Source organism: Balaenoptera ricei, chromosome 1 (assembly GCF_028023285.1).
Source record: "Balaenoptera ricei isolate mBalRic1 chromosome 1, mBalRic1.hap2, whole genome shotgun sequence".
Lineage (NCBI taxonomy): Eukaryota > Metazoa > Chordata > Mammalia > Artiodactyla > Balaenopteridae > Balaenoptera > Balaenoptera ricei.
The window spans coordinates 182,841,885-182,867,419 of NC_082639.1; the positions used below are offsets into that span (position 1 = coordinate 182,841,885).

The following is a 25,535-nucleotide window of genomic DNA, read 5'->3' on the forward strand; positions in this document are numbered from 1 at the left end:
AAGATAACACACATTTTAAAAGGCTATAAAAATTATACCGTGCCATCAAAAGTATATTTATTTTTTCATGTACATATTCTTTTTAATATGGTCATTTTCAATTTAGGTTACAATTTATCACAGTGTATGTAATAAAACATTAATGGCCCTTAGTATTTCTGAGTATCAATATCAATACTAATTATTTATTTGACCCTTATTATATGAAAGTGTTACTATGCTAAGTGTTTTAGATTCATTATACTAGCTAATCTTAATTCTATGAGATGGCTCTCATTATTATTATCATTTGAGTCATGAGGAAACTGATTCAGGCTTACACAACATGAACATAGTAAAGTTGATGACCATTCCAAATCCTGTCAGACATAAGAGGCCTTTAACCTAATGATGCCTCTTGGTAGCAAATTTCTGTTAACTCTTTCTTCTATTTTTTTTTCTTTTCCAAATCAGGTAATATGGCATATATTATTTAGTTGTATAATTCATTAGCATTTTAAAAATGCTATTTATGTAGAGATACAATTTAATGATTGATAAACTTCAATTTAAACTGATTCTAAGAATTTATTATATCTATTAAATATAAGGTTAATCAAATATTTGGCAATAGGTGTCTATTTACATAATTCATTATTTAAAAACTTTCTGTGAAAAATTTAAACATTATAGATAAAGCGGCATTCCTCCTATATCTTTGCAATTCCAGTCTTCTCATATATAACTACTGTTATGAATTCAATGTAGTTGAGTATATATTTTTGTTCTGTCTGTATTCCTAGGCCACTCGCATTGCAATAAAATAGGTGGGTTTGTAATGATGGAAATAGTCTATATCCACACTGTCCACTATAGAAGCCATTAGCCACATGAGGCTACTGAGTAGTCGAACATAGCTAGTGTAACTGAGAAACTGTAATTTTAATTGCATTTAATGTTAAATAACCTAAATTTAGATTTAAATGGTCACATGTAGCTACTGGCAAATATGTTTGCCAGCAGAGCTCTGGGTCAAAGTACCAATTTACAATTAATACAAATATCAAAGAATGTATCAAAAGAAACTATGGAAATGTAATCTGCAATATCCAGATTATGAGAAATGATATAATACAAGTGATCCAGTTTTTTTCAACAAAACTTGTAAGAAAAAATGAGAGATGGAAGTGAAAAGTGTGTAGTGAAGGGCATCCAAAGAGCAGCAAGTGATGAAATAAGACTTCAAAGTGTATTGAAGTCCATTGGTCCATAGAAAAGCTGTGGTCTGCAGCCCCATCTATGGCAGTACCTCTGGAGACAAGTAATGCCTTAGAGGGAATGGCTGCATTGGATTTCCTAGAGAGACTGAACTTAGGAAGTAGGTTCTCAAATTTTCAAGGATTGTGGATCCATGAAACATGTGATGGAAGCAAAAGAATTACTGGACTTCGAAGGAATATGCAGTCTTAGACAGTGAGCATCTTGGTAGGAACCAGATTGGTTAGATTCCTTTCCACAGTAAAAGAAAACTTGAGTGGCTATTCTATTGTTTGGATAGAATAAAAGGAGGAAGTCCTAAAAATATTAATATTTGAAAGGTCAATAACAGTAACAATGGCAAAAAGAGTATATTTGAACAATTAATATATACTAATAACTTCTTTTGAAACTCATTATGTATACTATTATAGAAACCTCACAACTGTAATTTTATCTAAGTTATAAATGGGAAACTCTAGTACTGAAAGACTAATTAATGTCCACAGATTACATAGTTAAATAGTAGCTGCGTTGTCTCCTGATCCTGTGATCATAATTTAAATGACTGAGTTTGTATCCCATCAAGGTGAAATGTAAGTCATAATCATTTGAAGTGGATAACTTCAAAATAAACATAGAGATAGTCTCAATATTCTTATCAGGTAAGGCAAAATTTATATTAACTGTATATATATATATATATATATATATATATGCACATATATGTAGCTATTTTTGTATCTATTCTTTCATAAAGTATAAGATCCTGTGTCTATTGTCCTTCCATATGCATTTTTCATTTCACAATGTATTTTGGAAACCTAGCCTTGTCAGTTCTCACTTTTTTAATGATTGAATATCACTGTATAATATGAATATGTCATAATTTATTTAAAATTATCTGTATTGATGAACAATTTTATTGTTTCCAACAGTTTTCTTTTACAAGTAGTATTGGAGTGATCAATGAGATTGGCTAGTGGTTATATATAGACATGGGATTGCTGAGTCAGTGAGTACACATATTATTTATTTTAATAGATTTTGAAAACTCTGCTACATTAGTTTATATCCCTAAGAGTTTATATAAAATACCTCTCTCCTTAAAATTTCAGTAAGCTTTGATGTTATTTTTTTTCACATTTTCCAGGCTGATGTGCAAAAACATGTTACTCTGCTGTAACTCCCATTTCCTTGTTACTAGTGGTGGTGTTTTTTTCTATTAGTATAACCCATACACATTTCTTCTTCTGTGAAGAGTCTGTACACATCATTTGTTCTTTGTTATTTAGTGTGATGTATAATTTTCTTACAAATTTGAGTAAGTTATTTTTATATAATGTATATGTCGGGGAAAAAAACTCTCACTAGTGTTTAATGTGTTTATTAACAGTTTCCTGTATGCATTTTGTTTTGATTAAAGCCTTGCCTAATTCATATTTATAAACATATTACTTCGTTTTCTTCTAGATTTTTTTTTAAGTTCAGACGTTTATTTTAACACTGTCTTGACTTTTTGCTTCATTCTAACTACTTTAATTGAGTGAATCTCTTTGAAGCAAAATTGTGAAGTGTACATTTAGCCTTTCATAAATCCAGGTCTAATCTGTACCTGGCAATTTGTGGTGGAACAGAAATTTGTAAGCTTATCTGATTATTACATCATGCTACTATGTGTATTGTAAAACTTCTAATTTTGGCACTTGGGAAACACAAAACTAAGAGAGAAGAAAAGCTAGAGAGCTAACAGGTATGTTTGTATTGAAATGAACTAAGAGCCCCTTTTAAAAATAGTTATATGTTAAACAATTCATAGGAAATCTGTGGATGTTACTTTGTGATCATTGTTATAAGACTATGAGGGAAATGCTTAATACTTAATTGAAATCACAGTTAAAATGTATAGTCTGGCTGGTTGCATGAGCCGTTAGATTACAAACTCTACTGACACAGATACCACGTCTTTCTACATTACTAAGGAGTCCCCATCCTGTGAACATTCTGGAACATTTATTCAATAATTGATTTTGAATGTACTTGTGAATGAGAAGTCTTAAAATATCGAGGTTTCTAATGATCTAAACTTAAAATAACGAAAAAATATGTATATTACATGGAGTACTAACATCTGTCTATTTTGTATCCGAAGAATCTTATTTTCCTATGTCTAAGCCATTCTTCTGATATATTTTCAAAATTAAACTGAGGTCCAAGATTGGTCTTCAGCAGAATGTGCCAACACCTTGAAATCAAATGCTAAATTCTGTAGGTATCATAAAATATGATTTTATTCATTTATTTATGTAATTATTCATTTTGAGGGAGGGGATGTTAAATGGGGTTCACTTTCTAACCTAATTAATTTAACCACTTATTAGATTGTCAAAGAGGTCTTCCTAACACAATTACAAACATTAATAATAATAAATATAACATAAATAAGAATTAATAATAATATAATGGTGGTGCTTAAAAATTATGCTTTACGTTCCTTGGGTTCCCTAAGTAGACTTGACTCAGTAAATGTACTAAATATCTGTCATCTGTTATTAAAATAATAAACATTCTTTTTTATAAATTACAAAATTTTGGATCAATAATACGTAGAGACTCATTCTTAACCTTGTGAGATCTATCATAGTTGCTGATTTCAGTGATTTCTGATTAAAAAATAACTTTAATAAATAAAGTGGTAAAAACAATTATCAAATATAAGATGTTATTTATAGGCTAAATTAAGTACAGAAAAACTAAACTAGATTCCATCATATATAGAAATTTAGAATACAATGGAAAAATTTAAAGCAATTCTCACACTATTTGAAGGTGCTAATATTCATTGAGACCTAATTAAATGAGCATACCTAAAAATAAGCACTAAACCCCAAAATATTTTTTTAATTCAATGATTATAAAAGAATGTGTTTGTGAATTAAAACCAAAGCAAGTATTACTTTCAAGAAATTTTAAAAGATTTTCCCTAACATATGCCCAACTTGGGCACACTTGTATACACACACACACGTGCACACACACACACACACAAACACATATAATTATTATATTACATTCTTATATTAAATATTATGGAATTTTCTGAGGTAAACAAACCACTGTAAGTTGATTTAACTTGTTTTTGCCCAAAATTAGAACCCTGAATATCCTTTTTAAAGAAAACTTTAGTATTATTATTACATGCATTAATAGTTTAAGTGCTGATCTAATCACATTATTTTGTGTGCATAATTAGCTTATTCTTTATGAAAGATTTATGCTTCAGTGTAATCTACTATAGGATAGGAACAAAATATAGGGAACAAGTTGTGAAAAAAAAATAATGTCTTTCTACTTTACAGTATTATTTTCCCTGGTTCAATATGTAACTACAATTTCTATGTTTCCAACAATATTAAAGCACTGACAATTTTCTAATCCATTTCTTAAGTAGGAAAAAATGTGAGAATATATTTGGTTAATGATCAGATAAAGTAAGGGCAGGAACAAATTCTCTAAGGATTTGACTTAAAGCAAGCATGTACCATATGACAGGAAGGCCCAAGTGGAAATCTCTTAAATGTCCCCAAATCCTTGATGAAGATAATAAATCCAAAGCAGCAGCATACCCTGGGAAGATTTGTAGAGTTTAGAGCCACCATCAAAGATTTAAAGGATGCAGACCCAGACTCTCTATCAAATCCCTTTTCAATTTACCTCTATGGCTCCTGCAGAAGTCAGATGGAACTGTCACGGCCAAGAGGAGTCCAGGGAGACACGAAATCTAAATGTAGTTACGGTATCATGGATGACATCCTGGAATAGAAAAAGGACAGTAGGTAAAAGCAATGCTTTGTGAAGCAACCCATTCATTCTTGCAGTTAAGGATAATCTAATAGAGACAATACCAGCCTCTTTCAGGGAAAAATAATTGGAATTTTCTGTGACATTCTGAGGACATGACATAATTCTAAGAAAGTAAGCACCAGCTGTAAAAATCAACTACTGGGCTTTGTTGAGAATCATCTGATATTTCTAATGACAATTAAAAAAACATGAGCAATAAGTTTAGATTCTACATTTTCAAATTCTAAAGTTTCAGAAAGGGATACACATTTTATTTTAGATAATTTAAACAGCCATGTGCAGCTAGTGACTACCATATTGGACAACACAATTAAAAATAGTCAGCCGTAGAAGAGGTACAAGGCATCCCACAAGGCTTGAGATGTATGTAGTCAAGGTCTGAGATGATTAAGGTGTGTCTCTTTGGGATCCCATTCTAAAATCTGCTTTGTTTATCAGAGATGCTTCTCCTTTGCAAGCCCTGAACTCCACCTCTTGTCTCCTACAGCCTTATGAGGCTATCAGAATTCCTCTCATTCCTCAGCTTCCCAGCAGCATCTAAGAGATTCAGAGTAATCCTCAACAGGGGAGAGGAGGACCCAAAAATAACCTACATATTTATGCTTTCTGTCTCTTCTAGATGTTGGTCCTACAATTCCTCATTGTTGTGGTAGATTCTTGTACTTAAATAAATTTAAATAAATTTTATACCAGCTAATATTGTTTTATCTTCAAAATTGTGATGAAAAAACACATACACATAGTATCAAATTTAGATCTTGATGATCTCTTCTATTACCCAGAAATAAATGTCCCCAGATGCTAATAATACAAATAATAGATAATTAAAGCATTTACTTGATATATTTAGGTCTTTTCCTCAGTCCATTAACAAATATAGTCCAGGTAAATGTTAAAAATGGTTCACTGTTTTGCTAACAGTTTTAAGTTCTCTTTTTATCTTTGTCCTATTAAAAAGTTCTTTAGTCATTTATCATCTGGGCTGTGACTATTCAACTCTGACAAATTCTGAGGATTCAATTCATATTGAACATTTACTATATTTAGCTATATTTTAAAACCTTAGCAATAGCAAATTCATTCCTGTTAAGTGGAAATCAGAAAAATCAGAATTTGTATTCCTAGTATACTTGTTTTTGAATAATATATCTTAGCCACTATGCTACAAGCCCCATTACCCCATTATTAAAAAAAAAAAATAGGATTGGAAGAAAAAATGTCTTTTCAAGGAGCTTAAATTTTAAGAAACGTATAAGAAAAAATCTGAAAATCCAACATATATATTGGCATAGGGCATGAATTATCAGTTAGCATAAAGGCAATTACAAATATATTAAATGTTCCATTTTGTTTTTTAACTTATAAATGCATATCAAATTCATAAGATATATTTACATTTGTTCTATCAGGAATGTCTAAGGAAAGTAACAGTAAATGACTCTATTTGACTAAGTAAAACTAACAATTATTAAAATGGTCAAGAGGCAGGAAAAGTAGGCCTGGAAACAGAATGAGAACAATAGCATCTCAGTTGAATAGACAGTAGACATATTTTTTGAAATATCATCACTAGAATGCAAGGTTTTCAACATATTTTGGTTTGAGTTTCCTTTATTCATTCTTATGTAGTTCTATTCATAGAAGAGATATTTAGATATCTTTTCAATCACTCCTCTAACCTCTGACAGTACCACTAAGACTTATAAATGGAGGAATGGTCATTTCTACTCAGGAAAATGTGCTGTTTGAAATAAGAAATGGAAAAAAAATGTAAAAAATTGTAAAAAAAATTACAAATGTTCATTACAGCAATCCGCTGGATAACATTATATATTATAATATTTGAGTGTCTAATTAAGAGGGTAGACTAAAAACAGGTTTTGTTGTCCCATTTTTTTGTTGACTTGCAACCTCCTTACAATGTTAGGAAAAGAATCAACCTATAAATATAAAAACAAGAGGCAACAATATAACAAAGTTGAAAAATTGATATACCTGACTTCAAGACTAAATCTACATTAATCAAGGTAGTGTGGTATTGGTGAAAGAATAGACAAATAGGTCAATGGAACAGAATAGAAAGCCCAGAAATAGATCCACACAAATATAGTAAATTGATTTTGAATCATTCCATGAAAGAGAGCTGAATAAGTTAAATTTCCTTAAAATTAAAAATTTCTGCTCTGCAAAGATATTAACAGGAAAATAAGACAAACCACAGACTAGAAGAAAATATTTGCAAAATACATATAAGAAAAAGGACTCTCAGCTAAAATACATTAAAAAAAAATCTTAAAACTCAACCAGATAAAAACAAATAACCCAATTGGAAAAGCACAAGATCCTAACAGCCATCTCACCAAAGAAGATACACAGTTGTAAAAGAAGCATATAAAAAATGCTGGGCATCATATATCACTGGGAACTTGCAAATTATAACAATGAGATACTATTATACATCTATTGAAATATCTGAAATTTAGAACATTCACAACACCAAATGCTGGTGAGGATGTGGAGCAATTCATTCATTCATTCAGTCATGTTCATTCAATGTTCATTCATTGCTGGTGGGAACGCAAAATGGAACAGCCACTCTGGAAGACAGTTTGGTGGTTTCTTACAGAACGAAGCATATTCTCACCATGTGATCCACTAACTGCAATCTTTGGTATTTACCCAAGTAAGTAAATTGAAAACTTATGTCTACACAAAAACCTGCACACAGATATTTAGAGCAGCCAAAACTTTATTCATAATTGCCAAACTTGGAAGCAACCAAAATGTCCTTCAGTTAGGCGAATGGCTAAATAAACTGCAGTACACCCAGATACACCATTATCCAAATCCAGATAATGGAATATTATTCATTACTAATTAGAGATGGACTATCAAGCCACAAAATACATGAATGAAACTTAACTGTGTATTAGTAACTGAAAGAAGCCAGTCTAAAAGCCTACATACTATATGATTCCAACTGTATGGTATTCTGGGAAATCTGAAACCATAGAGACATTAAAAAAAAAAAAAAAAAAGTCAATGTTTGCCAGGGGTTGGGTGTTGGTGAATAGGTGGAGCACAGAGGACTTTCCAGCAGTGACACTATTCTGCATGATACTATAATAGTGGGTATATGTCATTACACATTTGTCAAAGTGTGACCTATGGACTTTGGGTGATAATAATGTGGCAATGTTTGTTCATTGATATAACATGTTCCACTCTGGTGTGGGATGTGACAGAGAGGTTGTGGGGTGGGGGGAATGAGGGCTGAATAGGGGGCACATGGGAGCCCTTTATACTTTCCACTCAATTTTGCTGTGGACCTGAAACTGCTCTGAAAAATAGTCTATAAAAAATACTTTAAGAACTCAGAAACTGTTTTTTAGTCAGTGCTTTATAATCTATTCTATTCATGATGACCTTCAACCTGTCACACATTTGGCTAGTGAGCACTCCTCCAGCTGTCTCCTTTGTTTCTATATATTTTTAGCACTTTATCATTTTCTGACTCCAAAATTACCTGGAGATTTCTTAGCCCAGTCCAGGAATCATCTATTTTCCAAGGATATATGATTCTTTTTCTGTGGAAAAGGGTACATAGACTAAGTGTCCATATTGCTATTGGAAAAACTGGGGTGTCATTGATACTAGAATTTCTCAGGGGACATATCTCAGAAAATACTTTAAATCATGAGCTTCCAAATCCAATTAAGCATCGCTGGGTTTCTTTCCATTCTGTATTATCATTCATATTAACTCACAGTTAAAAGATTGATTCTCAACAACAATAATATACTGATACTTACTCATATACTGAATCTTACATTGCAGATAAAATGACAACATCACTCCCACAGACAAAACTATTAATAAAACTCAATGCAACTCTTCAGTTATAAGAGTAGTGTGGTCAAAATTTACTTGGAATAATGCTCTTATTATTCATTTGTATGTGGGGTAATGATATCAACAAGATATTAGGTTTCCTAATTTTTATTTCTATTCATTTGTATTATATTTCTTATCTTGGTTATATTAATTGCATTTAAAATCTATGAATATGGTTTACTCAGAGTATTCCCATTTCTTTCCCATTCTTATACCCAATCCCACTCAACTCCTATAGGTATTTGCTTTCCTTAATTTCTGTTATATACTTCTGGGTTTCAAAAAAAATCTATGCATTCTTATTTCCTCTTCTTTCTTAATCAAATATAGCATATTATAATATATACAAAGCAAAAAAAAAAAGGTGTCATTTTTTGTTCTCTTAATGATATAGCATGAAAATGTCTACATAACAGTTCACAGAGTTCTTCATTATTTTTTGTAAGAGCTCTATTGAGTTCACATGCCATATAATTCACCCATTTAAAAATGTACAATGCTTCTATTATATGTGAATTTGAGTCATAGAAATATTTTCCCCAGACCCATTACTGAGAAATTCAACTCTGATTATGGGTTTGTGAAAGGCCATTTAAAAATTTTTACCTCGTAGGAGGTGTCTCATTAAGCTGGCTCTGTACCTTAACACTTCCTCCTGCATTGAACATGTTAATAATATTGGAAATTTAGCAATCATTTGCTATCATAAAGAGAAGGTGAGAGAATCACAGAAAAGTTGGTTCTCATAATTTTAAGCCACTGGCAAGAACACATATCCTCAGCTTTCTATTACTCAAAGATAAACAAACAACACTCCTGTTTATTTCCGTGATGATTAAATGGGCAAGTTAATGACTTTTGCAGATGAAAGAACCTCTAGGTGATACACTAAGTGATATGTGTAAGCTTACATGTGTCCTTTATTCATCTCCTTGTGTGTTAATGACCATTCATCTTTCACTCTCCATACTAGATGGCTTACTGCCTTGAATCATCAGAAACCACTTTTATTCTCTATCTCCTTTAGGTATTTATTTTGAGTCTTAGAATATGCATTTAGTTTTGAGTTCAAATATTAGCATATTTAAAAATTTATGATCTACTTCTATGTAGAATTAACACAGATATATTTGAATTCTAAATCCTAATAATACAGAAGTATGGCTATGATATAGAATATACCTCCTAGACTCATGAAGACTAGAAAATAAAGGTTATTTTTGGAGAAATTTATAAGCCAAGTAGACAATGAATTAATTGTGCATGCTGATTTTCATAGTGCCACACTTAATTTTCCCTTGGATTTATTTAATTTTAATTAGCTAATTAATTAATTAATTAATTTTCAGTAAAAGCCAAACATAAGGTCTGAGATATATGGATAATTTAAACATTTATAAAGCAGAAGTTCTAAATGGTGCAGATTTATGGACATTCAGGTCAAGTCTCAAAAAATAAAGATGAAATAATTTATGTCACGTAAAGAAACAATGGGCCTTGTATAATAAGAATATAAAATAAGGCAGCAAAATTTTGCCATCAAATATCATTTATGGTCCACCTTCATTGGAAATCTCCACACAATTCCCAAAAGAATCTTTAAATCAAAATAAAAATTGCTTAATTTACTATTAGTTCAATAGTTATTACTGATCAATTTTCCTAGCAATCTGTATATGCTATACAATTCCTTCAAATAATAACTAAGTCTTTCTTCAATAAGAATCAGTAAAGCCTCTATCCACATCAAATTAAGAAAAAATGTATTGGTTTTGAAATTGTTTGGGTCCTCTCCCTCTTTCTTCCTGACCCTCTCTCTCTTTCTCTGTCCCCTTCTCTCTCTTTCTCTCTTTTCTTATCCTCATATGGGGATTCTCTTGTGTGTTCTGAACTAATGATTTATCTTACCTCTTAATTTTTATGCTGGATTTGCTGATCCATTGAACATCCCTTTTTTTTTGCCTTCAACCACTCTACTTCTATAAATTCTGGCTACTAGTCAGACCCATGTAGGGTGGCATTTGTGAAGTTGCATTTGTCTTCAATGTCTTCTGCTAGAGTATTCATGTATTCAATTTATATTTTTGAGAACCCACCATGTGCTCAGGATCAATGATACAGATACAAATACACAGACCCTTTTAAGAAGTTTACAATAGAGTGGTAAAGACAGAAAAGTGGTGCTGTCAATTATTATCTGAAATATTAAGCATAGGAAGTAAGTACTAGAAGAAAATGAAAGCTGCATTTGCTTATTCTCCAAGAAAAGCTGCTACACTTCTGCGCTAAAGCATTTTGCTTAGAAAGCTGCCAGTCATTCTGCTCAGAGCTGGATCTTGGCATGACAGCTCTGAGTCTCTCTAAGCAGCCCTGCTGAGTTTTATGGAAGGTTTATTTCTTGATTCTTTCATTTTAAAACCAAAAGAAAAAGTGACTCAGTATTAATGCAACCAGTAAAAAGTTTAATCACTCAGATTCATGAATCTGTAATACCTCATGTTTAATTGTATCAGTTTGATCAGAAAAGTAGAATTACTACATTTGATATGCATTAAGGAATTTGTTGTAGGAATTAAACCTTGCACAACTGTGTGATCTTGTTGCTTCCACATCTAGGATTGTGCATGAAGTCATCAAGGTCTGCACTTGGGAAGGGAAGGTGGGCAAGAAATAAGGGAGAGCAAGCCCAAATTGAAACCCACGAGAATAAAGTGAAACCCACAAAGAAAAGCTGAACATCCAACTCTCACGAACACCTTGATGACAGTAACCTGCTGGATAGAGCCGTTGATAAAGTCCAGAGCTATATTTGCATGCGGTCCCACATTTGGAAAAGGTGGAAGACGAGATCAGATGACAGCAGAAAGAATGAAGGAACTGGTTGCTGATGACACCAGCCACGTGAGCCAGCTGTTCAGTAACAATATACATGAGAGTCAAAGTGTGCATTGTGTACAAACACCTTCACAGTGGGAAAGTGACTGCTAACTCACTTTTTAAAAAAAATTTTTATTGGAGTACAGCTGCTCTACAATGTTGTGTTAGTTTCTACTGTACAGCAAAGTGAATCAGCTATACATATACATATAGCCCCTCTCTTTTGGATTTCCTTCCCATTTAGGTCACCAGAGAGCATTGAGTAGAGTTCCCTGTGCTATACAGTAGGTTCCCTTTAGTTATCTGTTTTATACACAGTATCGGTAGTATATATATGTCAATCCCTCTTCTGTTTAAAAAATGTCATGCAAATTTCTTGTGACCAGTGCTAACTTGGAACCATAAAGGAAATAAAATTCTGGGAAATACAGATCCAGTTCAGCCAAGGTGACGTATTTAAAAAACACCAAAATATTCATTTTTAAACATACAAAGCCATAGCAGTCCAAGGATTTATACTTTACAATCTAAAGCTAATTTTTGAATAGCATAGCTAATCTATTTTATCTCATTCTAAGACTCAAAACCAAGAAATCTCTGTCTAGTGATCCAATTAAAATTGTAAAGAACTCGCAGCCATGAATAGGAAACCAACTGAGCGTGTAGCTACTTAGTGGTTAAGAATAAAATGGAAAGAGTGATACTGAAAGACTTTACTGACAGGAAACAGTGATTAAGCCTCAAAGAATAGAATATGACAAGACCATTTACTCATTCATCCATCCATATTCCTAGACTTCATTATTCCTCAACTCATCTATTCATATGATAAATATTTATTTCCTATAAATTAGGTGTTATCCAAGTCTGCAAGACTACAAAGATACATACAAAGATTTGCCTGCCATTTAAAAACTGATATTTAAGTGAAGAAGCAAGATATTTGAATACATCACAAAGCAATATGAGGAAAACTGTAATAGGAAGTGTACCCTAAGTGTAATATCATTACCTGAGAAGGAACAAATATAATGCACTCAGTACAGATTAAACAACCTCATGCAGTATTGTGTGCATGTTTGTGTATTTCAGCTCTCATGAAAAAGAGGAAGCAAGCATAGAAAAAGGACTCACACAATATTATATTTGTTTGGCTAGTTGGTTGGGTATTATATATGTTTTTTGTTTGTTTGTTTTTCATTTGTTTGTGAGGTTTTTGTTTTTTTTTGTTTTTTTTGTTTTTGGCTAGCTCAAATATGCAAGTAAATGTAAATTTAAACCTGAAGTAATAACATACGAGTTTCCATATTAATCATGGGTCCTACACTGTGGAAGCACAGTTAGTTTTGTATCTACCAGACATTTCTTATTCTTACTTTAGGAAATCCCAACTTTGTTTTGATAGCAATACACACTGGGAGGTGAGAAATGATTGTTTTAAATTAGTTTTATAAGATTCTGTTTTCCTTTGCCAGCGATTATACTAGAGTTGGGCATTTCAACCAGCTCTGGGTAATAATGTGTACGGGAAATTTTGCTAAAGGATTTTAAAGAAAGACTTTACTCTCTTTTTGGAAGAATAAATAGGAATCTCTTTTCTTTCCTTTGCTTTTCTGAACGTTTTTGCTTTAGGCACTTTACTATGAGGATGTGGAGCCTGTTGGCCCTTCACTGGTTCTCCTGTGACTATGCAGAGGGTGAGAATGCTAAGGAGTCGCAGGGCAGCCCAATCAAATCCAGGGTATTGAGAAGCTGTCTCACCCAACCTTAAAATGCCTAACTCTAAGTCTCTTCTTAAGTGGATTGTTTTTTGGCCACGCCCGCGGGGCTTGTGGTATCTTACTTCCCTGACTAGGGATGGAACTCATGCTCCCTGCAGTGGAAGCACAGAGTCTTAACCACTGGACCACCAGGGAAGTCCATTAAGAGGATTTTTAAAAGCAGTTTTAATGTGGTACTGTGTTACTTGAAACTGAAACATCCCTAAGGGGACCTGATGAGCCTTCCATGAGCCTTATAAGAAATATTTGGCTAAATTTAGATATGCTAAAGTTTTTTTTAATTCAACAGGGATACAACCAGTATAATTAAAAGGTAATTGAGAAAAAATTAAGGCTTATATGTCATAACACTTTCTCATTATTTGAATGTGTTTATATTTCTATGCCTTTATTCAACAAACATTTATAAAGAAATTTTATGTACAATGTTCTGGGAACTAGAAAGTACAAAAACATGAAATAAAATGCTCACAATATACATCACATTTGTCTAATGGGAAAGATTATTTGGGGGACAAATTCTGAAAACTGGGTAGAATGTGGCAAGTGTTGTAAGAGAAACACTGAATAAATTTCCGAGGAGTTTTGAGGACAAACAAGCCTTGTTTTCTTATAGAATCAACAAGAACATTATGAAGAGATTGGCGTATTTTTCTCTGAAAGTTGGGTGATATTTGTATATGAAGACATGATGCAGAAAGATAGTCATTTGAAAGGAGAATAATTGACAAAAATATGTTAAGGCAGAAAAAGTTATGTAAAGAGCTGGAACACAGAACAAGTAAAAGTAACAAAGGGATATTAGTCTAATTTTGTGTGGGGATGAGGACTGGCAGAATTCGGAAAGCTTTCTATCTCATGTTACCTTTTTTCCTATAAGGATTTGAAATTCAAAGAAGTGTTTTGTATGATATCATAACTATGACCAAAGCCTGCCTCTATGGAGATAGATCTGGTTCTAATGGGTAGAACTGATGGGAGAGGAGAAAAATTGGACCCATAAAGAATTAATACTACATAACTTTTAGAATAAATACAGTGAATGCTAAATTATAATAGTATCTGTGTACTAGTGTGTTAGTAGCAGTAGTATTGTTAGAAAATTGTAATTTAGTGGGAAACAGATAATATTGTCTTGTCTTTACCCTTATCAGTAGGAAACCCTATTGTTGAGTCTGTCACTTAAACATCACTGCATTTTTGAGACTGGTTCAAGATGGTGGAGTAGAAGGACGTGTGCTCACTCCCTCTTGCAAGAGCATCAGAATCACAACTAACTGCTGAACAATCATCAACAGGAAGACACTGGAACTCACCAAAAATGATAGCCCACATCCAAAGACAAAGGAGAAGCCACAATGAGATGGTAGGAGGGGTGCAACCACAATAAAATCAAATCCCATAACTGCTGGGTGGGTGACTCACAAACTGGAGAACACTTATACCACAGAAGTCCAACCACTGGAGTGAAGGTTCTGAGCTCCATGTCAGGCTTCCTTAACTGGGGATCTGGCAACGGGAGGAGGAATTCCCAGAGAATCAGAATTCAAAGCCTGGCAGGATTTGATTGCAGGATTTGACAGGACTGGGGGAAACAGAGACTCCACTCTTGGAGGGCACACACAAGGTAGGGTGCACATCAGGACCCAGGGGAAGGAGCAGTGACCCCATAGAAGACTGAACCAGACCTACTTGCTAGTGTTGGAGGGTCTCCTGCAGAGGTGGCAGGTGGCTGTGGCTCACCGTGGGGACAAGGACACTGGCAGCAAAAGTTCTGGGAAGTACTCCTTGGTGTGAGCCCTGCCAGAGTCTGCTATTAGCCCCACCAAAGAGCTGGGTAGGCTCCGGTGCTGGGTTGCCTCAGTCCAAACAACCAACAGGGAGGGAACCCAGCTCCACCCATCAGCAGACAAGCTGATTAACGTTTTACTGAGCTTTGCCCATCAGAGCAACTCAAAGCTCTACCCACCACCAGTCCCTCCCATCAGGAAGCTTGCACAAGCTTCTTAGATAACCTCATCCACCAGAGAGCAGACAGCAGAAGAAAGAAGAACTACAATTCTGCAGCCTGTGGAACGAAAACCACATTCACAGAAAGATAGACAAAATGAAAAGGCAGAGGACTATGTACCAGATGACAGAACAAGATAAAACCCCAGAAAAACAACTAAATGAAGTGAAACTGGCCAACCTTCCAGAAAAAAAATTCAGAATAATGATAGGGAAGATAATCCAGGACCTTAGGGAAAGAAAGGAGGCAAAGATCTAGAAGATGCAAGAAATGTTTAACAAAGACCTAGAAGAAATAAAGAACAAACAGAGATGAACAATACAATAACTGAACTGAAAAATACACTAGAAGGAATCAATAGCAGAATAACTGAGGCAGAAGAACAGATAAGTGACCTGGAAGACAGAATGGTGGAATGCACTGCCACGGAAAAGAATAAAGAAAAAAGAATGAAAAGAAATGAAGACAGCCTAAGAGACCTCTGGGACAACATTAAATGCAACAACATACCCATTACAGGGGTCCCAGAAGGAGAAGAGAGAGAGAAAGGACTGGAGAAAATATTTGAAGATATTATTCTCGAAAACTTCCCTCACATGGGAAAGGAAATAGCCACCCAAGTCCAGGAAGTGCAGAGAGTCCCAGGCAGGATAAACCCGGGAAGAAACATGCCGAGACACATAGTAATCAAATTGACAAAAATTAAAGACAAAGAAAAATTATTGAAAGAAACAAGGGAAAAATGACAAATAACATACAGGGGAACTCCCATAAGATTAATAGCTGATTTCTCAGCAGAAACTCTACAAGCCAGAGGGGAGTGGCATGATATATTTAAAGTGATAAATGGGAAGAACCTACAGCTGAGATTACTGTACACAGCAAGGATCTCATTCAGATTCAATGGGGAAACCAAAAGCTTTACAGACAAGCAAAAGTTAAGAGAATTCAGCACCACCAAACCAGCTCTACAACAAATACTAAAGGAACTTCTCTAAGTGGAAAACACAAGAGAAGAAAAGGACCTATAAAAACAAACCCATAAAAATTAAGAACATGGTAAAAGGAACATACATATCGATAATTACCTTAAATGTGAGTGGATTAAATGCTCCAACCAAAAGACACAGGCTCTCTGAATGGATACAAAAACAAATCCCATATATATGCTGTCTACAAGAGATCCACTTCAGACCTAGGGACACATATAGACTGAAAGTGAGGGGATGGAAAAAGATATTCCATGCAAAAGGAAATCAAAAGAAAGCTGGAGTAGCAATACTCATATCAGATAATATAGACTTTAAAATAAAGAATGTTACAAGAGACAAGGAAGGACACTACATAAGATCAAGGGGTCAATCCAAGAAGAAGATATAACAATTATAAATATATATGCACCTAACATAAGAGCACTTCAAAATATAAGGCTGCTTTCCCCCATAAGGCTGCTAACAGCCATAAAAGGTGAAATCGACAGTAACACAATAATAGCAGGGGACTTTAGTACCCCACTTTCACCAATGGACAGATCATCCAAACAGAAAATTAATAAGGAAAAACAAGCTTTAAATGACACAATAGACCAGATAGATTTAATTGATATTTATAGGATATTCCATCCAAAAACAGCAGATTACACTTTCTTCTCAAGTGCACATGGAACATTCTCCAGGACAGATCACATCTTAGGTCACAAATCAAGCCTCAGTAAATTTAAGAAAATTGAAATCATATCAAGCATATTTTCAGACCACAACACTATGAGATTAGAAATCAAGTACAGGGAAAAAAACGTAAAAAACACAAACACATGGAGGCCAAATAATACATTACTAAATAACCAAGAGATCATTGAGGAAATCAAAAAATACCTAGAAACAAATGAAAACGAAAACATGATGATCCAAAACCTATGGGATGCAGCAAAAGCAGTTCTAAGAGGGAAGTTTATAGCAATACAATTCTACCTCCAGAAAAAGGAAAAATGTCAAATAAACAATCTAACTTTACACCTAAAGGAACTAGAGAAAGAAAAACAAACAAAACCCAACGTTAGTAGAAGGAAAGAAATCATAAAGCTCAGAGCAGAATTAAATGAAATAGAAACAAAGAAAACAATAGTAAAGATAAGTAAAACTAAAAATTGCTTCTTTGAGAAGGTAAACAAAATTGATCAACCTTTAGCCAGAGTCATCAAGAAAAAGAGGGAGAGGACTCAAATCAATAAAATTAGAAATGAAAAAGAAGTTACAGCAGACACCGCAAAAATACAAAGCATCATAAGAGACTACTACAAGCAACTCTATGCCAGTAAAATGGACAAATTCTCAGAAAGGTAAAACCTTCCAAGACTGACCCAGGATGAAACAGAAAATATGAGCACGCCAATCACAGGTAACGAAATTTAAACTGTGATTAAAAATCTTCCAACAAATAAAAGTCCAGGACCAGATGGCTTCACAGGTGAATTCTATCAAACGTTTAGAGAAGAGATAAAACCCATCCTTCTCAAACTCTTCCAAAAAATTGCATTGGAAGGGACACACCCAAACTCATTCTATGAGGCCACCATCACCCTGATACCAAAACCAGACAGAGATACTACAGAAAAAAAAAAAAATTACAGACCAATAACACTGATGAATATAGATGAAAAAATCCTCAACAAAATACTAGCAAACAGAATCCAATAACACATTAAAAGGATCATACATCATGATCAAGTGGGATTTATCCCAGGGATGCAAGGATTCTTCAGTATATGCAAATCAATCAATGTGATACATTGTATTAAAAAATTAAGGAATAAAATCCATATGATCATCTCAATAGATGCAGGAAAAGCTTCTGACAAAATTCCACACAATAAAAATTCTCCAGAAAGTGGGCATAGAGGTAACCTACCTCAAAATAATAAAGGCCATATATGACAAACCCACAGCAAACATCATTCTCAATGGTGAAAAACTGAAAGCATTTCCTCTAAGATCAGGAACAAGACAAGGATGTTCACTCTCACCACTATTACTCAACATAGTTTTGGAAGTCCTAGCCACGGCAATCAGAGAAGAAAAAGAAATAAAAGGAATCCAAATTGGAAAAGAAGAAGTAAAACTGTCACTGTTTGCAGATGACATGATACTATACAAAGAGAATCCTAAAGATGCCACCAGAAAACTACTAGAGCTAATCAATGAATTTGGTAAACTTGCAGGATACAAAGTTAATGCACAGAAATCTCTTGAATTCCCATACACTAACAATGAAAGATCAGAAAGAGAAATTAAGGAAAGAATCCCATTCACCATTGCAACAAAAAGAATAAAATACATAGGAATAAACCTACCTAAGGAGGTAAAAGACCTGTATTCAGAAAACTATAAGACACTGATGAAAGAAATCAAAGATGACACAAACAGATGGAGAGATATACCATGTTCTTGGATTGGAAGAATCAATATTGTGAAAATGACTATACTACCCAAAGCAATCTACAGATTCAATGCAATCTCTTTCGTTACCAATGGCATTTTTTTATAGAACTAGAATAAAAAATCTTAAAATTTTTATGGAGACAAAGAAGACCCCGAATAGCCAAAGAGGTCTTGAGGGAAAAAAAAACGGAGCTGGAGGAATCAGACTCCCTGACTTCAGACTATACTACAAAGCTACAGTAATCAAGACAATATGGTACTGGCACAAAAACAGAAATATATATAGATCAATGGAACAGGATAGAAAGCCCAGAGATAAACCCATGCACCTATGGTCAACTCATCTATGACAAAGGAAACAAGAATATAAAATGGAGAAGACAGTCTTTTCAATAAGTGTTGCTGGGAAAACTGGACAGCTACATGTAAAAGAATGAAATTATAACACTCCCTAACACCATAAACAAAAATAAACTCAAAATGGATTAGAGACCTAAATGTAAGACCCGACACTGTAAAACTCTTAGAGGAAAACATAGGCAGAACACTCTTTGACATAAATCACAGCGAGATCTTTTTTGATCACCTCCCAGAATAATGGAAATAAAAACAAAAATAAACAAATGGGACATAATGAAACTTAAAAGCTTTTGCACAGTAAAGGAAACCACAGACAAGATGAAAAGACAACCCTCAAAATGGGAGAAAATATTTGCAAATGAATCAACAGCCAAAGGATTAATCTCCAAAACATGTAAGCAGCTCATGCAGTTCAATATTAAAAAAACAAACTACTCAATAAAAAAATGGGCAGAAGACCTAAATAGACATCTATCCAAAGAAGACATACAGGTGGCCAAGAGGCACATGAAAAGCTGCTCAAAATCACTAATTATTAGAGAAATGCAAATCAAAACTACAATGAGGCATCACCTCACACCGGTTAGAATGGGCATCATCAGAAAATGTACCAACAACAAATGCTGGAGAGGGTGTGGAGAAAAGGGAACCCTCTTGCACTGTTGGTGGGAATGTAAATTGATCCAGCCACTATGGAGAACAGTATGGAGGTTCCTTAAAAAACTAAAAATAGAATTACCATATGACCCAGCAATCCCACTACTGGGCATATACCCAGAGAAAACCATAATTCAAAAAGACACATGCACCCCAATGTTCACTGCAGCACTATTTACAATAGCCAGGACATGGAAGCAACCTAAATGCCCTTCGACAGACGAATGGATAAAGAAGATGTGGTACATATATCCAATGGACTATTATTCAGCCATAAGAAGGAACAAAACTGGGTCATTTGCAGAGATGTGGATGGACTTAGAGACTCTGATACAGAGTGAAGTAAGTCAGAAAGAGAAAAACAATATCATATATCAACGCATATATGTGGAATCTAGAAAAATAATACAGATGAACCGGTTTGCAAGGCAGAAATGGAGACACAGATGTAGAGAACAAACGTATGGACACCAAGGGGGAAAAGTGGGGGGGTGGGTGGGATGTACTGGGACACTGGGACTGACATATATACACTGATAGGTATAAAATAGATAACTAATAAGAACCTGCTGCATAAAAAATAAATAAATAAAATTCAGAAATTCAAAAAAAATAAATATTACTGCATTTTTAAGGTCAGGCTACAAAATTTCATTATTCAATACATGAATAACAAGAAGACCATTAATTTCCAAAACAATTCAAGCAAGAATAACTATATACCATGAGTACTTTCTAATACTGTCAACTTTTTGTGGTGGTTTGAGTGTTATCTATTCTTGTATACACATAGAGTATTGTGTGAAAGGAATTTAATCAGCTTTTTGAATTAAGTACTCCCTTGGGGAAATTTAATTTTTCTAATGTATGGATTCTGAAATCAATACTTTTATATTTTCTTTACAAATTTCATGATATTAGATCAAGATTTCCTCTCTTGCAAAAAAAAAAAATACTTCCTTTCTGGAAGGTCTATAAGTTTTTATCTATGTAAGTTTATAAGCATACACAGTTTGGGAAAACCAAATGTTAACCACTCATTAAAATGTATTGGACTATTTTACTCCTACAGCTTTGGAACTGATATTGAGCAGAGAGCTTGAGAAACAATGATGAGGTCAAATTTTGTTTTGAGTAAGCTAACAGTATAGTAATAGTGATAGGACTTTCATCTACATATCTGTGTAGCAATTACAACTGTCATTAGATGAAGAGACTGCCTATACTCCCCAAGATCTTCAACAGATGACAAAATCACACCGAGACAGTTGGATTTTGAAATAAGGCCCCACGGAAGAAAAGAAATTTAAAAAAAAAGTTCTGGAGATGTACAGCATACTGACTATAGTTAGTAACACTGTATTGTATATTTGAAAGTTGTTAAGAAAGCAGATATTAAAGGTTCTTATCACAAGAAAAAAAAACTGTAACTGTATGTGGTGATGAATCTTATCTGGACATTGTTGTGATCATTTTGCAATCTATACAAATACTGAATCATTATGTCGTACACCTGAAACTAATATAATGCTACATATTAATTATATCTCAATAAAAAAGAAAAGAATAAATAAGCAGATTAACCAAGGGGTGAGAAATAGTTTCATTAAACTCTTTGAATTTTGGATTTTGGGAAGAGATATTTGAAGAAGATAATTAGGTAGTTTTGTTGTGGTTCTGTTGTGTCAAGGCCTTCAATTACTACAAGATTTTCTTTGATTCTGATTTTTTCCCTTTTGTTACAAGAACAAAAAGACATATTTTATTGGGTAATAGAAGATGTAAATATATTTATACAGATAAAATTTTATGGAAAAACAAATGAGAAATAACTTTTATCTGTAATAATGAGAAATAATTTTATAAAGTTGGTTGTATTTGGGATTGGCATGAGACAATAGGTGAGCTGTGTGCAGACAGATGAAAGAAAACAATCTCCAACATTGAAAACACTCAGAGGAAATATATAAAATCTAGAAGCTTAGTTTGGAGAGTAGAACTCAATAAAAGTTTTAGTTGAGCTTGATGTTTTCATAAGTTTAGATATCATAGGAGATATGATATTTGTTCATGGTTTAGTGAAAAGGTGGGTTTTTTTCTTTATTGCTTTTGATTAAAAAGTAGAGTGAAGGTTAAGAAAAATTCATTAGAGAGGGAGATATTGAAACTTCAAAAACAAAATGAAAGAGAGACAATGACAGAGACAGAGAGAAAAAATGATTGATTCACTTAAGAAAAGGAATTGCTAGTCCTAGTGAAAAGATACAACAGAAGAAGGGGTCACAGAAATTGTCATTAATTTCCTTATTCATACTTTCACTCATTTAACAAGCATGTCTGCCAAACCTAGCATTAGTTACTAGGGCACAACAGTGAGCACAATAGACATAAGCTACTTCCATGAAGCATTGGTAGAAAAAGATGTAAAATCATAAAAAAATACCTAGATATATGATTGCATATTTTAATAGGTGCTATAAAGTAGACAGTACTATGAGAGAATAATGGGGTGGGGGAAATTGGAGGGCATTCATCACTGGAGGAGAACAAGGGTTAAAGTGAAGAAATTTCCAGGTGATGAATTCTGTGAGCACAAACTTAGAATTGAGGAGATGTTCAGTCTGAAGGAATTGCAAGAAGGGCAGTGCTGCCGGGAGCATACTGACCCAGGGGAAGCATGGCATGATGAAGTCAGGGAGGAAGTCAGGAGAATGATTCATGACTTCCAGGACTAGAGATGTGATTTTAAGTGCACTCAGAAGGCATTGTAATGCTGAAGTAAGATAATCAATTTAAATATTTTTAAAATGATTCATACATCTGGGTGCAGAATGTATGAGCAGAGAGGAGGAGCGAAATTCTTTCATCTGGGAAGAAATGATAATAGAGACTAACGTAGTGGCAGTGGAATTTTTTAAAAGTTAATAGATTTGAGATATCATTTGGAGTAGAAACAAGAAAACATGTTAGAGCACTGTATAAGTGTATTTGAGTCTGTGTTGCATTAAAAGTTTAAATTTTATTTAAAGTTAATGTGCATTGCCTAATGGTCAAAATAAATTTAGAAGATAATAGAAATTAATAATATTAACATCTATATGACACACATTTTCCCAACTAGATTCTAGAGGTACATATAAAGTAAAAATCATATTTTAGATAAATACAATTCCAAAAACTTTAGCTGATATTGTCATTAAAAAATATATCAACTTCTTTACTATTGTCTCCTTAAAACCAAATAGAAAATATTTCCAAGAAGGTTCTCAATTATATCATTCAAGTAAGAACAATACACTGCAAGCTTTGAAATTCTTAATTTTTAACTTTGAAATAGTATTACAGTCTGAAAATAATGGGCTGGGATACTTTTTTCCCCTTATTTTTTATAGAACAATAAACTTTACTGAGCACAAATTATCTGAAACTGCTGGGAATCCAGTGGGTATAAGTTCTTTGTTGAAAATAATTAAAAAGAAAAGAGAACAAGATAAGGTTGTTATTATAAAAAATGGGAAAGGAGAATTAAGAGTTGTTAAAATGACCTCTAATATTAAGAGTCAAGCACAGCTACATGCAAAGATGATTGTTTCACCTAATCATTTTAGGTTGTTTAACGTAGTAAATCAGAATGCGGATTGTAAGAACTGCCATACTTATTGCATTTTATTTTACTGCATGCTGTTATCTACTGATTTTTGCATATTAGCTGCAGAAAAAGTAATTCTCTAAATAGTGATCTCTCAAAGTAAACAGAATGTCAGAAAAGGCAATTACTGCTTGTCAGTTAAGTGTTATAATAATAAATTGAATATCCTTTTAGTTGAATTTTATAACAGACGTCAGGAGTATTTATTTCTCTTATAGGCAAAAAGCCTAAAATTTAAATAAGTATTGAAGCAACATACTTGTGTTTTGATGAGAGTTTTTAGGAGAAGAATTAAATGTGTAATCTTGCAGAGAATATTCTTAAGAATCACTGGTTATGAAACAATAGAAGACATTTGGACTAGAGATGAAATAGTCAATACAATTTACCTAGCATATGGGCATATCATCAACAATGATGATTAATACTCATGAGAAAAGAAACACTATGTTCATTAGTTTTGTGTTATGAATATATTTAGTAAAATAAATTTTATTACTGATTATTATATTTTCATATGAATACAAACTGCCTTGAAGTTCAATTTCTAACCATAAGTCAGTTAGAAACATAACTGGAAAAATTTCAAAGTTCAATTATACGTTTTTAATCCTAACGTTCCTCTTTATTGGATATTTTTACACTACATTTACATTCCATTTTTTGGTTTATAATACTGCTTAATAACACTATGGAGAATTAAGTAATTCACACATTGTTAAAACAATTTTTTATTATAAACTATGGAAAAATATATTGCACTCAATTCCTATTAACACAAAATTCCTATCAGAATGTACCTTGTAAATTCAAAACATTGTTTGATAAATGTTAAATACTACTAGGCATCAAATATTAAAATATGGTATAATTAAGAGTAATTTATTCACTCATTAATTTATTCACAAAATTTCATAAATCATTATTATGTAACATTTTTCCTGCAATGAGTGTATAGCAGTGGGTAAAAAGCTAACTCTCCTCAAGAACTTAATAATCTAATTTTCTACGTAGCAAGTGCAGAAACATTTTTTATGAAATTAGATTGTGACAATGCTATAAATGAAATAAACAAGGTAGAGTTAGTGGAGATGAGAGACATTTGGAACTATCAAATAATTGTAAAGTTGAAAGACCACAGAAAGACAAAAAGTAAAATTTTTATATATCTGAACTGTTGAGTAAAAATAGATATGTTTCTGCAACTATTTTTTTCTATAAAAAGTAACTCGAAAGCAGAGGATATTAGATACTATTGCCCTATCCCCACCCAATGTATATGTGTGTATATCTATACACACACACACACTCACTATTGCCTTGTATTTTGTTGTATTACCTTGCACATGAATGTATCACTTCCTAAGCCTGAAATATATTTGTCTGGAAATTTATTACTGAAAAAATTATGCCAGTATTTATATATTTATCTCACACAAAGTACGTTTTAAATCATACAGAATTAAATACAGACAATGTCACATTTTTTTCCTTCAGTTTTGTTTATATTCCTAATTTTGCATAGAATAGGGATAGAATATATAGGGAGGGTTTCAGTTAATTATTATTATTTTTTGACAACTACATCATAGAGGACAGAACTTCTGGGATGGTGGAGAGAGTACCTCTGTAAATCTCTTCTTCCATAAAATCAACAAAAATACTGATGAAATTGTCAACTTATTCAGAACTATGGAAATTAACCAGACTTGCAATCTGAGGATTGCTTATTGAAGAGAAACTGCTGAGCTGCTGAACAGTGGAATTTT

General features: G+C 33.2%; 1 long non-coding RNA gene across 1 annotated transcript in view; it reads right to left on the bottom strand.

Moving 5' to 3' along the window:
• Positions 1-25,535, bottom strand: part of LOC132354148 (uncharacterized) — a 208,000-nt gene that overhangs the window by 121,995 nt on the left and 60,470 nt on the right. Inside the window, exon 3 of the long non-coding RNA XR_009499189.1 lies at positions 4,951-5,049. This is a non-coding gene — a long non-coding RNA (uncharacterized LOC132354148). The remainder of the gene's footprint in view (positions 1-4,950; positions 5,050-25,535) is intronic.